A 15,950-nucleotide genomic window follows, 5' to 3' on the forward strand; every position below is an offset into this window, starting at 1 on the left:
CCTCGAAAACTTGCATATTGTAATCTTTTTAGTAGCCAAAAAGGGTGTCATTTGCTTGACTCCTCACTACATGTGACAATGTACTAAATGTTATTGCTATCTTCAGAATAGCAATGCAATACCAATAAAGGGTCTACAAAAAAGCGTAACTAAAATTAGACATATTCAACTACAGAAGCTATACTTAGAATTTAAAATCTGGTGAGCTTGCGTTTATGTCCAAATGGGATTACTATTGAGGTAATTACGTCGCTATTGGCCGACATTGTTAGCGTAAAACTACATCTACCACATAGCGCTATTGTCAGTGACGTCATTGGCATGTGCCCGACGCCTGTAGTTTGAGTCATTCATGCAGAAAAAGAGAGAAGGAAGTCTGATACAGCGACCCCCTGCGGAGACAAATAAACGCAACGGATTATCAACGACATGTGGCCGAGCCGATCGCAATTCTACAGCGAACCTTGCGTGCGTTAAAATCGGGGAAACTATTTGGCTATTTCGCGGTCTACAAGCAAATATTCCTGGAAACACAGGAGGCAGATGTGCAGAGGGAGACTCCATGTTTGCTTCTGGATAACCGCTGACGGTTCTGCATTTCTCATTCCACGTTAATTGCCCCTCTTTTTTGAAAACGGTGAGTGGGATTTGGAAAATGTATGACGTTCTTTACAGCAGTAACTTTGTGCAGTTGAAGCCACTTTGGGAATTCATTTCTGCTTTGAAACACGTTCTTCAGCTTACCAGTTAGAGCAGTAATTGAGGTTCGAATGAGATGGTTTGAAATTATTTTAAGTTCCCCTGGTGTTCTTGAATTTAAAAAAGAAATTGAGATAAACTTCGCCACGTAAGTTCAGGCCCAGTGAGTTGAAGGGTCGGGCTTGTTTGCATGTGGCGAATAAGCGCATTCGGCCTGATTTTACGAGGACTTATAAGCGGCGACGTTAAGATCGGCTACCAGGTTTCAAGTTGCCTGTTAATCGCCATTGTACTTCATTCCGAGAACTGATGTAACCTTTTTGAATCGGGGAATGCAGCATAATGGAAAAATGCAAAACGTTTGGCCAGACTAGCATCATTTTAGACCCATAGATCTTTAGAAAAAAATATTTATCGTCTGTGTGTTTTTGTGCAAAATGTGACACTGATTGCGGAGGTTGGGGGCATAGAACAGCTCAGTAGGTTTTCAGTTCCAAGGCATATGAGCGACATTTTCAATCCTGTCGATTCTTGTGTATTTAATACTGCGTCGCCCCGTCGGCTGCCTCACATTTAGAATCGGGTAGTGATTGTCAGCCATTCCGGTTTTGCGTGAGGCCTCAATGGTGCAAGGCCGATCGGCGCTCGCTTCGCAGCTGCCCCTTTGTAGTTCTTAAAGAAGCCGGGATTGTTTTTCATGAAAATGAATTGTGTGTGTGATACAAGACCCCGTGTTTTAGCCGCAAACCGACCATCGCCTGGAGAAGAGAATTCTAGATTGTGCCTTCGTTGTTCAGTTTCATTTGGTAGTCTAGACTTTTATTTACGAGGCACATTATTTCAGGCGCGCTTCCTCTCTCTGTGGAGCATCAATAGTATTTTGGTTGCGCTTATGTTTTTGTTCACCATCCTGTGTGGGTTACTTTAAGAGTCAGTACTATGCAATTTGGTTGAAATCCTTTTAATTGTCGCCATGAGTTTGATATGTGTTGTTCCTTTGTGCAGCGGAAGGTAATTTCTGGAAGTTGGGCATTAGCGGAGGGGGTGGGAGATTTAGAAGCCCGTTACTAGCGTTTGAATAAAATAACGTATGTATCCGTTTTGATATTATTCATTATTCTTGCTTAAGTAAGATTTAATTTCCGCTATTCCTTCAGTGCAGCGTATGGCCATAATTTGCTTTCGCATTATATTTTTTGGACCAGATTTATTATTGCCTACTCACTTGGTGTGCTTGCTTTGTTTTTATTCTTAAATGATAATAGGTGCATAGTAATAAGACAGAAGCAACTGGTCACCCATGTATAGACGGATAGCTATAAACTATTAATCTAGAAGAAAATTGCAGGGTTACACGGCAGACAAAAAGACAATTTCTAATTGAATTATAATAGTCAGGTATGCTAACAAGGTCTAAATACACCTATAATATGAATTATCTGTAAGCAAATTAACAGAATGTGGGTTTTCACCAACAGTGAAGTGATTACAGTTGCACATACTTCAGATACCATTTCACAGCGCAGTATTTTGTAAATAGCGTCATTTTTTGTTAAGATGCCTGCTAGACCAGGTCAGGAAGCAGACAGGGACCAAGATTACTTCAGCTGAGGGGTGACTCATTATACATTCTGATGACTGAGGATAGAAACAACCTTGCACTCCTTGGAGCGCTGCACTTGTCTCAGTCTGTTACTGAAGGTGCTCCTCTGTTTAGACATAACCTCATATAGGGGGTCAGGTTCATTTTCCAGGATAGTAGGCATCTTCCTGGGTAACCTCTGTTCTACCCCTTCTTCCAGTGTGTTCAGCCTGACTCCCAAAATTGAAGTAGCCCTTTTAATCAGTTTATTTAAGCTTTATTTGGCACTAATGCCATTTGTCCAGCACACACAGAAAAATACACTGGTCACTACAGACTGGTAGAAAACATTTAAGAGTGGCCTACATACGCTGAGCAACCTCAGCCTCCTCTGGAAATAGAGGAACTCTAGCCCTTCTGGTATATAGCCTCTATGTTGATATTACACTCTAGTCTGTTGTTCAGGTGCACCTTGAGGTGTTTGTAAGACCTTATCACCTCCACATCTTCACCATCAATGAGACACAAGGCAGATTTGGCTTGACCCCCTTAAAGTCTATGATCATCTTCTTTGTCTTAGTGATGTTAGGTGCAAGTGATTCAGGTTGCACCATTTGGCAAGGTTATTCTTTAGTGTCCTGTGTTCATTCTCCTGCCCAAGGCTGATACACCTAACTATAGCTGTGTCGTCAGAAAATGTTTGCAATTGACATGATTCAGTATTATCTAAAGTCAGAGTTGTACATGGTAAACAGAAAAGGGGCCGGTACAGTTTATTGTGGAACCCCTATACTTCTCATGATTATGTTATATATGTACAGTTGTTAAGCTGCACAAACTGGTCTTCCCATTAAGTAGTCTATTATCAAAGAAGTAAAGAAGACTTATTGACTGGAGTTTCTTCCCCAAAGTTTGGGCTGTATGGTGTTGGCTGCACTAGAGAAGTAAACAAAACAATGTCCTCTGACCTGTTTCTCCAGCAGGGTGTAGGCTCTGTTTAGCATATTGGTGACAATAGCGACCACCCCTATGTAGTCCTGGTAGGAAAACTGCAGATGGTCCAGTACTCGGTGTACAGTTTGTGGACATGGTGAAAATTTTGCAGTTCTGGGCATCACCATTATCAGTACCTTATAGCATAGAGAGAGGCATTTATTAGTCACACAGGAATATGCGGCATCAGTATGGGCCATGGTAGGATAACATAGCAGACAGTAAATTACCAAACAGAGCAATGACAACAATCAATATATAACTGATAAAAACTAAATAACATATCCAATAATGATTCTTTATGGTAAGGAAAGCTTACCAGATGCCTTTTTATCTGAGACTATTAAAGAAGTTTCAGGTATCGCAAGAAACTGTGACTATTGTCTGCAGGTTTTTCCTAAAGGTTATGTGACCACCTTCATCACCAAGTGGTGCGTCATTGACAAGAGGCACCACTTCTAAACACAGATGCCTACAGCCTCCATGTGTTCAGTCAACTATTCTGAAACTTAAAATGTACTACACACAGTGCATTCCGAGTTCAGAATGTATGGCATTTCACATTTGTTGAATAAGGAGCTAGAAAAATAAATTAAACAATAAAATCTCCGTTAATGAAATGAGTTCTGGGCACTTGCTGTAACAGTTAAAGGGATATTAGGAAAGCGAAAGGAAGTTTAATTTTTAGAAATACATTTCAAGACAACTTAAAATAACTTTGTATTTGGATATATCTGAAATGCAATTCAGTTGTAAGATGATAATCATTTTGAGATATTCCATTGTGTCAGTAAGCCGGCAACTAACCAGTATTTTGCCAATTGATTATCTTGATGATTACCTCTTTGATTAACCAGTTAATTGGATATTTTTTTTAATGAAATGTTTTTGCCAAAAGCTTTACAGCTTTGCCAAACCTTCCTTTATATCAGTACTCAAGTACAGTGATCCCTCGCTATATGGTGCTTTGACTTTTGCGGCTTCACTCCATCGCAGATTTTAAATGTAAGCATATCTAAATATATATCACGGATTTTTCGCTGGTTCGCAGATTTCTGCTGACAATGGGTCTTTTAATTTATGGTACATGCTTCCTCAGCTGGTTTGCCCAGTTGATCTCATACAAGGGACGCTATTGGCGGATGGCTGAGAAGCTACCCAATCGGAGCACATATTACTTATTAAATAAAACTCCTCCATGATATACGCCACACTTCCCACGTGGTGCTTCACATACTTGAAAGCCCGAACGGCACGTATTGATTTTTGGTTGTTTGCATTTCTCTGTCTCTCTCACTCTCTCTGACATTCTCTGCTCCTGACGGAGGGGGTGTGAGCAGAGGGGCTGTTCGCACACTGGCCTAGAGGATACGCACGCTTCTTTAAAAAATGCTGAAAGACTACCTTCTCATTGCTCCCTTTCCTTGCAGCTGCTTTCTCCGGTGGTGCTTTGCATACTTAAAAGCCCGAACAGCCCTATTGATTTTTAATTGTTTGCTTTTTGCTCTCTCTCTCTGACATTCTGTGCTCCTGACGCGCTCTCCTTTGAAGAGGAAGATATGTTTGCATTCTTTTAATTGTCGGACGGGACTGTCCTCTGTCTTGTCATGGAGCACAGTTTAAACGTTTGACTAAAGGGTGTTATTTCATGTCTAGAGGGCTCTAATAATTTAAAAAAATGTATTTAGAATGTCGTAAACAGGTTTTCTATGCTCTAACTTCGAAAATATTTGATTTATAAATAAAGAATCCTACTTCGCGGAAATTATTTTATCACGGTAGAGTCTGGAACGGATTAACCGTGATAAATAAGATTTTACTGTATGCTCTAAAATAACATTTGCCAATAAAGTACATTTTCAAAAAAAAAGTACCCAGTAACAAGTCTTGTTACAAACTGTAAGGTGTAGCGTAACACTTCCAAAGCTGTAGTCAATATTAAGGTGTAGAAGGCTGAAATCGTTTGGTATGCATCATACAAGTTTCCTGGTGTGTATCATTTGAATTTTATAGCAGGAAATGAGGGTGGATGACTGGCTTTGTGTACATCAGGCATTAAATACAAAAGAAATTCTCCTCGCAAGGAGTTTTTCAATTTGTTGACGACTTGGATTCTTCATTGTCGGATAAAGATTTTCAGCTATCAGAATTGATAGAAGAAATTGATATTGAGACAGCTGCTGGATTATCACCAGTGTTAGTGAGGGAAATATCATTACTCTTTTTTTTCCCTTCAGCATTACCAAGTTACGGTCCTGCTTCTGTGCCTTGTCTGTTAGTTTCTATAGATCTTTCAAGACACAGATTTGAAAATGAAATGACTTCACACAGTTCTTTGGTCTTTGATCCCTTAACCATATTTGCATCCTCAGTCTCCACTATATCTTAAAATGCAGTTAACATTCCTCCTTGTCCTCCAGTAACATACGTAATCTATAATAAGGCAACTAAATAACTTAAAAGTGTTGGCAAGTATTTTTTCCACTTATTATTGATTTATTTATTTACAGTCTTAACTTCCAAGCCTTTCAAAATTGTTTCATTGTTATTTCAAGGTAATCTGAAAATGTGCACAAGATATCTTAACATGGAAAATGTCTCACATTTGAAATACTGTATATAAAATACTTTTTTTGGCTATCTCAAAATATGCAAGAATTTGTGGGAAAGCAATATATAGTTAATGCGGTGCGTACATTAAGAATTTCAAGTAATTTTTATTAGGTACTACCTGAGAGCCTAGTGATTAAATATTAGGGATGAAGAATTACTACTTCTTACTCTGTATCGACTCAGTCATTTGGCTTTTTGCAAGTACCAAACAAGTACTGGACTCAAAAGGTTATGTAATACAAATGCTTAGCAAAAAGTACAAACCAGTCGGATTTCCTTACATGATTCATCTTTGTTCTTGTGCAGGATTATTCTAAATACAAAGTTTGTCAACTAGAACTGTTACGTACAAATTTTGAAATTCATATATGCCTTTAATTATTTGACACTCCATTTAATATTTGAAATAAAATACAAAGTTTCAAATCTTTACTTTGGATTTGTGTTACTGCAGAATTGTAATTTGCTGGAGGGCCAACATAGGCTATGAGATGCATAATGAATTTCTAGCTGCTAGTAGACTTTATGCAAAGATGCCATTAGTAACAAAGTGAACACTACTTATTTATGCTAATAACAAAATGAAACAAGAAAAAGAAAAAATTATTTAAAAATAAGGGTAGAATATTTTTACTAATCACTAAATGCCTCCCTGACAATTCCCATTGTGAAGTAAGTGACTCAGGTACAAGACTTTGTCCCGCACCCCAAATCTTCTTATATAATATGCTACTGCAGCTGTCCGTTTGTCTTTCCAGGATTTTAAATCACCTGTAGCTCACAGACCGTTTGAACTATTGACCGGGAATTGGGTACACATATACTGCGTGACGTCTTTGTCCACTTTCTGGGTGATGATAAGCCTCCAAGGTTAGTCCTCATTTTAATTTTATTTTATTTTATGTACAATCCAGTGTGTTTCTTCGTGCCGGTCCCAAGCCCGGATAAATGGGGAGAGTTACGTCAGGAAGGGCTTCCTGTGTAAAATTTTGCCAAATCAATATGCAGACAACAATTTTGGATGATCCGCTGTGGCAGCCCCTAATGGGAGCTGCTGAAAGAAGAAGATTGTAGAATCAATTCTCGGTCGATCAGCAGGGAGGTCATGCGGCACATGTATATGGATGACGTTCTCATCCCTACCACCTTCAGCGTTCCTTTCCCTACCTCTTTATAGCTTAAATCATTCTTGAGGCTGATCAAGACTTAAGTGCCAGCTTAAGTGTAAAATTAAGAAAAATGTACTAAGTAATTGCAACACAAACACTGACTTAATCAGCTTTAATGCGAAAAGATGGCAACTGAAGAAGTAAAGAAGTGGGCCACTAGGGTGGAGAAAAGAAGAGCTGCTCAGGAAGCAGCAAACGCATCAACCTCTCAGCAAACAAATGCTAAAGGTACAGAGAAAGATGAAAATTAGGAATGCCCAAGTCAAGTGTATTCACTGCACATTTTGATGTAGTGCGCCATTACTGGTTTTATATATAATCTCTGTGCACTTGTTTCATGCTGCCCTGAATTTTGCACATCACCTGTTGGTGCTTTCAAAGTTTCCTAGAAGTTCTGCTTGTGCTGTCTTTAATTCTCTGTCAGGTGCACTGCAACTTCAAATAATCCTTGAATGCAAACAAGGTTACATTTTCTGTTTTAGATGTTTTACAGATAAATTATGCAGTGCTGATGACTTTGTTTTTATGTGATTAAATGAAAATTAAAGAGGAGGTGCTGATTATATAGAAAATAAATTTAAATATCAGAAAACTCTTTACTTCTAGATTAAGCATAACTGAATTTGAGTGGTTTACTTTTATCATCATTAAGAAGAGAAAAGACCCAAAGACCATAACAATGTAATGCAACTTTTAGTGCATTCACTTTTTCCCATTTAGTTAACACTAGAATGACCTCAGCCTACAAAAAAAACTTATAATCCCAGCCCACCTTAAATCCCTTTGCACCTCTCCATTAGCATCTTTTGTGTTGTGTGTCGATCAACACAAGCAGCAAGCAGCCTGCTATCCCTTCCCGCCACCGCCGCAGAAAGTTCTCTCACCTCAAATCTGTTTACCTGTGTGTGAGTTGCCTAGAGTTGTATAAGGTGAATAATATATTGTTATTTGTAATACATTCATTTAATGTGTGTTTTCGTGTCTACAACAATCTATGTAAACACATCATTAAAACAAACAGTTTTACTAATAATTGGAGAAGGGTCTGGCTGCAGACCGTGCACTCTCAGCCACACGCATGCTCAGCCACTGACGTCAGATGCACGCGCAGCCACAACAGGAAGTGCAACCGGGGAGTCGTTTCCTGATTGCTAAGTTGGTACGTTTGCTAGTTATAATCTTACCATTTATGAACAATATGGAATATTCTTAATATACAGGCTGGCCTGTGTTGGTTTATTAACATGTTTACCATTTTATCAGATCAAGTTAGCCAAGGTAAATGCTTGCCTGTTCTTGTAATTACTAGCATCATGGCCGTGCTAGCGTAGTGCGACCGCTGATGTTTAGAGCGTGCTAGTTTAGTGTTCCCGCTGTTATCCCAAGGAAAAAACAATTATGCAACCATCATAACTTGCTAACATTATTTAAATTTAATGTATACAGTATTTACGTGTGAATAAAGAGTAAAATGAGAAAAAAAAAGAACAATTCTGTGTCGTTAATAATCTTATATATCAGAACTGTAATACGTACTATACATGTCATGAGGTACCAAACTGATTAATAAATGGTGGAGGGAAAAGGTCATTTGACACATCAGTAATCAAATGTTTATATATTGATATAAACATAAGGAACCCCCCCCCTTCAAAAAAACCCCCAACAACAACAAAACACATACCAATAAAAAACATTAATTTAGTTAAGGAGCCAGCAGTACATAGTGAACTTCCTGCAATCCACCATTTCTTCTAAAAATCTGTGCATGTCTTGCACATGGCTAAAGCCAAAACAAAATGGAGCCAGAACATCATGGGGGTATTTTTCGTACGTGGATTACTCGTTTAACCAGATGTAATTGTTGATGATTTGGCATGATCCTGGATCTGTCGGTTTTTCGAAACTCTTGCTGGATGTGTTGTCATAGCAGCAGATCCAAATCCTCAAACCTGCTCGGAGCAGGTGTGTTTTATGTATATAAGGATTAGCTCACACACTTAATCAGTTTCTGTGCATGGAATTCATTCAGTCATGGCTTTGCCGTTCATGAATGAGCTACTGATTGATATCAATGTGCAAAATTATAAGAAGAGAATTTCATACAGAGAGGGTTTTGCGCGATCGGCAAGATCCTTTATTGCTCCTGGAGGAAATTCTTTTCGAAAGATACAGATACCGCTTTAGCCGAGGGAGAATATTGTAACTCAAAGATTTATTAGAACCTTATATTTGAAGTCAAACTAGGCGAAGTCGGCTCTCACAACCACACAGACAGTATGCATTGCTTTGAGTTTTTTTGCAAGTGGCACTTTTTTTTTTTTTTTATATGCGGAAAATCTATCTAAAAGTGCAGTTTGCCAGGCAATTCGTAAAGTCTGTTTGGCTCTGAAATATTTCCTTCGGGGTTTCGTAGTGTTTCCTGGACACCTGCGTGTGCAGACAATAAAAGATGGCATTTCATGCCACTGCAGGTAGGTAATACACAGGCAAAAACACCCACAGCCCCATAAAGAATCTCACAATCAGCCTAACATTCTCATCACCCAGGATTTCCAAATGTAATTGGGGCACATGAGACTGATCAGAGTGGAGTTTGATCAAACATTATTTGTAAAATGTACCTCTCCTCCTGATAAATCAGAAACAGTGTCTTCATCAAATATTTGACCTTCGTCAATATCTCGTTGGTCAGACACGGGTTCTAGGGGTATGACATTCCCTGCAACTGACCCAACAAAAAAAAAATTCCCTCAGAAACAGGGCGATGGGCATTTTGCTGGAGAGCCAACTCTTCTGCAGGGGTTAGGTCTGGACAGTGTGGACCTCCATCTGTTTTTTGCTAATCTGCCTTCTTATTAGCTTTAAAATGAATGTTTCTTATATTATATACTAGCAGAATACTCGCGCTTCGCAGTGGAGAAGTAGTGTGTTAAAGAAGTTATGAAAAAGAATTTTTAAAAATAACGTAACATGATTGTTAATGTAATTGTTTTGTCATTGATATGAGTGTTGTTGTCATATATATATATATATATATATATATATTTTTATATATATATAGTTTTTCACACCACTGTATGTATATATATTTGCCCCCTTCCTGATTTCTTATTCTTTTGCATGTTTGTCACACAAAATGTTTCTGATCATCAAACACATTTAACCATTAGTCAAATATAACACAAGTAAACACAAAATGTAGTTTTTAAATGATGGTTTTTATTATTTAGGGAGAAAAAAAATCCAAACCTACATGACCCTGTGTGAAAAAGTAATTGCCCCCTGAACCTAATAACTGGTTGGGCCACCCTTAGCAGCAATAACTGCAATCGAGCATTTGCAAGAACTTGCAATGAGCCTTTTACAGTGCTCTGGAGGAATTTTGACCCACTCATCTTTGCAGAATTGTTGTAATTCAGCTTTATTTGAGGGTTTTCTAGCATGAACCGCCTTTTTAAGGTCATGCCATAGCATCTCAATTGGATTCAGGTCAGGACTTTGACTAGGCCACTCCAAAGTCTTCATTTTGTTTTTCTTCAGCCATTCAGAGGTGGATTTGCTGGTGTGTTTTGGGTCATTGTCCTGTTGCAGCACTCAAGATCGCTTCAGCTTGAGTTGACGAACAGATGGCCGGACATTCTCCTTCAGGATTTTTTGGTAGACAGTAGAATTCATGGTTCCATCTATCACAGCAAGCCTTCCAGGTCCTGAAGCAGCAAAACAACCCCAGACCATCACACTACCACCACCATATTTTACTGTTGGTATGATGTTCTTTTTTTGAAATGCTGTGTTCCTTTTACGCCAGATGTAACGGGACATTTGCCTTTCAAAAACTTTTGTCTCATCAGTCCACAAGGTATTTTCCCAAAAGTCTTGGCAATCATTGAGATGTTTCTTAGCAAAATTGAGATGAGCCCTAATGTTCTTTTTGCTTAACAGTGGTTTGCGTCTTGGAAATCTGCCATGCAGGCCGTTTTTGCCCAGTCTCTTTCTTATGGTGGAGTCGTGAACACTGACCTTAATTGAGGCAAGTGAGGCCTGCAGTTCTTTAGACATTGTCCTGGGGTCTTTTGTGACCTCTCGGATGAGTCGTCTCTGCGCTCTTGGGGTAATTTTGTCGGCTGGCCACTCCTGGGAAGGTTCACCACTGTTCCACGTTTTTTCAATTTGTGGATAATGGCTCTCACTGTGGTTCGCTGGAGTCCCAAAGCTTTAGAAATGGCTTTATAACCTTTACCAGACTGATAGATCTCAATTACTTCTGTTCTCATTTGTTCCTGAATTTCTTTGGATCTTGGCATGATGTTTAGCTTTTGAGGTGCTTTTGGTCTACTTCTCTGTGTCAGGCAGCTCCTATTTAAGTGATTTCTTGATTGAAACAGGTGTGGCAGTAATCAGGCCTGGGGGTGGCTACGGAAATTGAACTCGGGTGTGATACAACACAGGTTATTTTTTAACAAGGGGGCAATTACTTTTTCACACAGGGCCATGTAGGTTTGGATTTTTTTTCTCCCTAAATAATAAAACCATCATTTAAAAACTGCATTTTGTGTTTACTTGTGTTATATTTGACTAATGGTTAAATGTGTTTGATGATCAGAAACATTTTGTGTGACAAACATGCAAAAGAATAAGAAATCAGGAAGGGGGCAAATAGTTTTTCACACCACTGTGTGTATCTCTCTCTCTCTCTCTCTGTGTATATATATATGTGTATATATATATGTGTATATATATATGTGTATATATATGTATATATATATATATATATGTATATTATATCTCTATCTCTCAAAATACCCAGAATATATAAAGTCATTCCTGATTATATAAAGTCAACATCGGAGTATATAAACTCACTCTTGAATATATAAAGTGAAAGTCAAAATCTATTGATTGACAAGACCCTGAACTGAACTAAGTTAACAAAAACGTATTCAGAAAAATAAATTAATAAAACACTGTCCGGTTAATGTTTTGAAAATGATGCATGTGCCCTGCCCAGCATTGTTTCTTGCCTTGCGACCAGTGTTGGCTGGGATTGGCTCCAGCAGACCCCCGTGACCCTGTGGTCGGATTCAACGGGTTGGGAAATGGATGGATATTCCAGCGCTGAATTTGTATATTCCGATGCTGACTTTATATATTCCGAAATATTCCAACGCCGTCTTTATATACTCAGGTTTTGACTTTATATATTTGGGAATGACTTTATATATTCCAGCGCTGACTTTATATATTCAAGTTTTGACTTTATTTATTCCGACAGTGACTTTATATATTCGGGAATGACTTTATATATACAAGTTTTGACTTTATATAGTTAAATGTAGTCATCATTGCATAACTTTTTCTTTACCATAGAAATTTAAAGACTAAATTTAACTTCCATTCCTAACAAAGATATTTCTGGCGACTAAATAGAACCTACTCATGTCCAAATTCGAGCTATTGAGTTGTCGCCTGCCTGCCTGAATAAGTCAACCTCGCTTCGCTCTTACTTTTTTATGGTTAATTTAATCATGGCTAGTGGCAGAAAAATTATAAAATGGAAGGAGGATTACACTGAGTATGACTTTACCAAAACAATTATTGATGGTGAATCGATTATTCATAAAGCTTCAATTGGTGATTTGTTTTTCTGTGTTAACCTCATATTTTTTCATACTTCTTCTCAAACCAAGGGGGTGCGAGGGTAAAATAAATCGGGAAGCGCTGATCAATGTAATCGGTGTACCAGGAAATCATGCATAGACAGAAGTTCCCCTTTGTTTGTAATGCAAAGTGTGATTAAATGCGTGATTTTTTTAACGCGTTATGGAGAACATGCATCGAAGCTTCTCAGTTGTGCTTGTGCTAAGAAAAGGAAACAATTTAAAAATAAAGCAAGAAGATTGTTAATGTAACCTTTTGTAAGTAGTGCCTGGAGGATTCAGTGTGGAGAAACTGTAGAGACAGCGTGTGTATTAACTTGTGGATTTTTCTGTGAGTATTTGGTGGAAGCGTCACAAAGTCGCTTCCGTAACACTGTGTTAGCTGCGGAGCTCAGCTCAGACCGAAATGAGGTGAATGGGAGGGGAGATGATAATGTGACTCCCCCACCCGCCTTAACTGTCAATCTCCCACAAACACAGTCTCTCGGAATTTGCATAAGCGCAGCCCTTCACCTGCAATTTTAAATTAGTTACAGTGATCCACACTCTTGTTTATATACTGCGTCCTCTCATTAAACTTGTATCCCGCATTACCCGTGGGCATGACAAACACCAGCAGCAGCCTGTCTATGAACTTAATTTAAACTTTAGGTTTACACCGTGCTTTGTTTCCGAAGTAGCAGCACTCATGAATATGGTTGTATATGTCACTTCGCTCGCTTCTTATTGTTTCGCTGCCTTCTCAATTATATAATGCATGTTTTCTTCAGCGCTTTTTGGAGCGGTCATGTTAAGGGCATGTCAGTGTCACACTCGAATGAGAGTTCTCTTTCTACAGTTATATTCTTTAATAAAAGCACATTTGTTTTGTTGTACTTGTATACTTATGTTTTTTTCTTAGGCTTTGGTAATTCTAGTGTTAAAAAGTTGAAAAGTGGCAGGTTGGTACATCTAAGTCAGTTAGTATCCAGTAAGAAATGATACTTCAGTATCAGTATTTAGGGGTAAAACACACCCGAACAGTAGAAAAACAAAATGCCTTGATAGATTTGGTTAAAATTTAGTAGTGTTATAGATATGTATTGCACGAACAGTGTACTTTATTCAAAAGAAGGATGCAGCAGGAGCCGTCATATTAGATGCAACCTTTCCAGCATTAAACAGTATCTGAAGATTTAAATCCGTTCAATGCAATACCCAAAATTGCCTAAACACCTGAACTCTCCCTAACTCATAACTTTCCTACTAGGTATTACTTTGCCAGTAATTTGCTGTTTGCTTAGATTGAGCCACATAATTAATCAATCATCAATTTGTCAATGATATCCACTGGCAAAATATACACTATTAATTAGACCTCATTTTTACGCAATGTTTCTACTAATAGCCAACTAAGACGCTAACTGCTCTAGCATACACCAGCAGGAAGTTGGGGTCAAAGGTTAAAGAGTTAATCAAAATGGAATCAGACGTAAAGCAGTACTTGTATGGTGCCAGGGAAGTATTTAGAAATCTATTTTTAGTACAATTATAGATCCAAAAGCGGTTCGCTGAAGGGTGGGGAAGCCCTATAATGTATTGTTAAAGGTTGTGCTCAAGTAACTGAAGACTGCTGTATTTCTGCTGATATAAGCTAACCATTCCATTGTTCTCCCCAGAATTTTTTTCCAGCCGGGTGGCAAAAAAAAGTAGCTTGGCGGGATGGGGAAATTTGATGGTGGGGAAAATTAAATGTGCACTATTTTTATTAGGTAATTATATTTGCAATGCTCAATATGACTTCCTTTTTTTAAGGTTTGACACTTGTGCCAGAATATTTTTATTAAATTTAAGAAGTATCCAATTCAGGATTCTGCAATCCTAACAACATTTTTAAATAACAATTGTTATGACATAAACCAAGAGGCCAACCAAGTATTGTCGCTGTTGGGGAAAAAAAGTGAAAACAATGAAAAAAAGTATTGGAAACCTAATGAAGAAATATGTAAAAATATTCCTCAAAGCCAACTTGCATATGCAGAAGGTGTCTTCAGTTAAATATTCTCTTCCTAGAGGCCCAGTTGTCTGCAGCTTTCCTATAATCAAAGTCCCCAGGATCTGGGCCCTTCAAGGAGATCAGCATGAGATTATTTAGCGTGCATTGATTCTTGCGATTTCTCAAGTATGTCTTGATCCTTTTAAGGGCTGAAAACCCCCTTTCACATTCAGCTGTGCTCACTGGGGTCACTAGCCCAATATGAGCTGGTTTGGCTAAATTTTTGAAAACAACTCTGAGCTCTGTTGTTGTTGCCATTTTTAGTAAAATCTGTTTTGGACTGAAGTCTTTGAATCAATCAATCAACATTTATTTATATAGCACATATTCATACAAAAAAATGTAGCTCAAAGTGCTTTACAAAATGAATAGAGAAATAGAAGACACAATAAAAGATAAACATAAGTCAACATTAATTAACATAGAATAAGAGTAAGGTCCGATGGCCAGGGTGGACAGAAAAACAAAAAAACTCCAAAGGCTGGAGAAAAAAATAAAATCTGTAGGGGTTCCAGACCAAGAGACCGCCCAGTCCCCTCTGGGCAATCTACCTAACATAAGTCAAACAGTCCTCTTTGTATTTAGGGTTTTCATGGAAGGACCTGATGATGATGGTCACGTAGACTTCTGGCTTTCAGTCCATCAATGTTGGTGCATCCTGATGCTTTGAGTAGGTGGTGGTGGCGATATATAAGATGGAGCGCGATTATTTAAGGCTTTATAAACCATAAGCAGTATTTTAAAGTCAAACCTGAATGACACAGGCAACCAGTGTAGTGACATCAAAACTGGAGAAATGTGTTTGGATTTTCTTTTCCCAGTTAGGATTCTAGCAGCTGCATTCTGCTCTCATTGCAAATGATTTATGTCTTTTTTGGGTAGTCCTGAGAGGAGTGCGTTACAGTAATCTAGTCTACTGAAAACAAAAGCGTGAATTAATTTCTCAGCATCTTTCAATGATATAAGAGGTCTAACTTTAGCTATGTTTCTTAAGTGAAAAAATGCTGTCCTAGTGGTCTGATGAATATGCGATTTAAAATTCAGATTACAGTCAACGGTTACCCCTAAATTTTTTACTTCCGTCTTAACTTTTAATCCTAGTGCATCAAGTTTATTTCTGATAACCTCATGAATCCATTATTGCCAATTACTAAAATTTCAGTTTTCTCTTTATTTAGTTTGAGAAAATTACTATTCAC

The 15,950-nt window shown here is 38.2% G+C and overlaps 1 protein-coding gene across 3 annotated transcripts in view; it reads left to right on the top strand.

The window, feature by feature from the left end:
- The first annotated feature begins 407 nt into the window (after positions 1–407).
- scaf11 (SR-related CTD-associated factor 11) overlaps positions 408–15,950 on the top strand; it is a 125,914-nt gene continuing 110,371 nt past the window's right edge. For 2 of the 3 annotated variants that reach the window (XM_039760873.1, XM_039760875.1), the window contains exon 1: positions 408–637. The gene's annotated coding sequence lies outside the window, so the exon portion shown is untranslated. Of the gene's footprint in view, positions 638–6,645; positions 6,758–15,950 lie in introns of all 3 variants that reach the window. The other variant, XM_039760874.1, reaches the window with a different exon arrangement.

The sequence above is a fragment of the Polypterus senegalus genome, chromosome 8 (genome assembly GCF_016835505.1).
Source record: "Polypterus senegalus isolate Bchr_013 chromosome 8, ASM1683550v1, whole genome shotgun sequence".
Taxonomy (NCBI): domain Eukaryota; kingdom Metazoa; phylum Chordata; class Cladistia; order Polypteriformes; family Polypteridae; genus Polypterus; species Polypterus senegalus.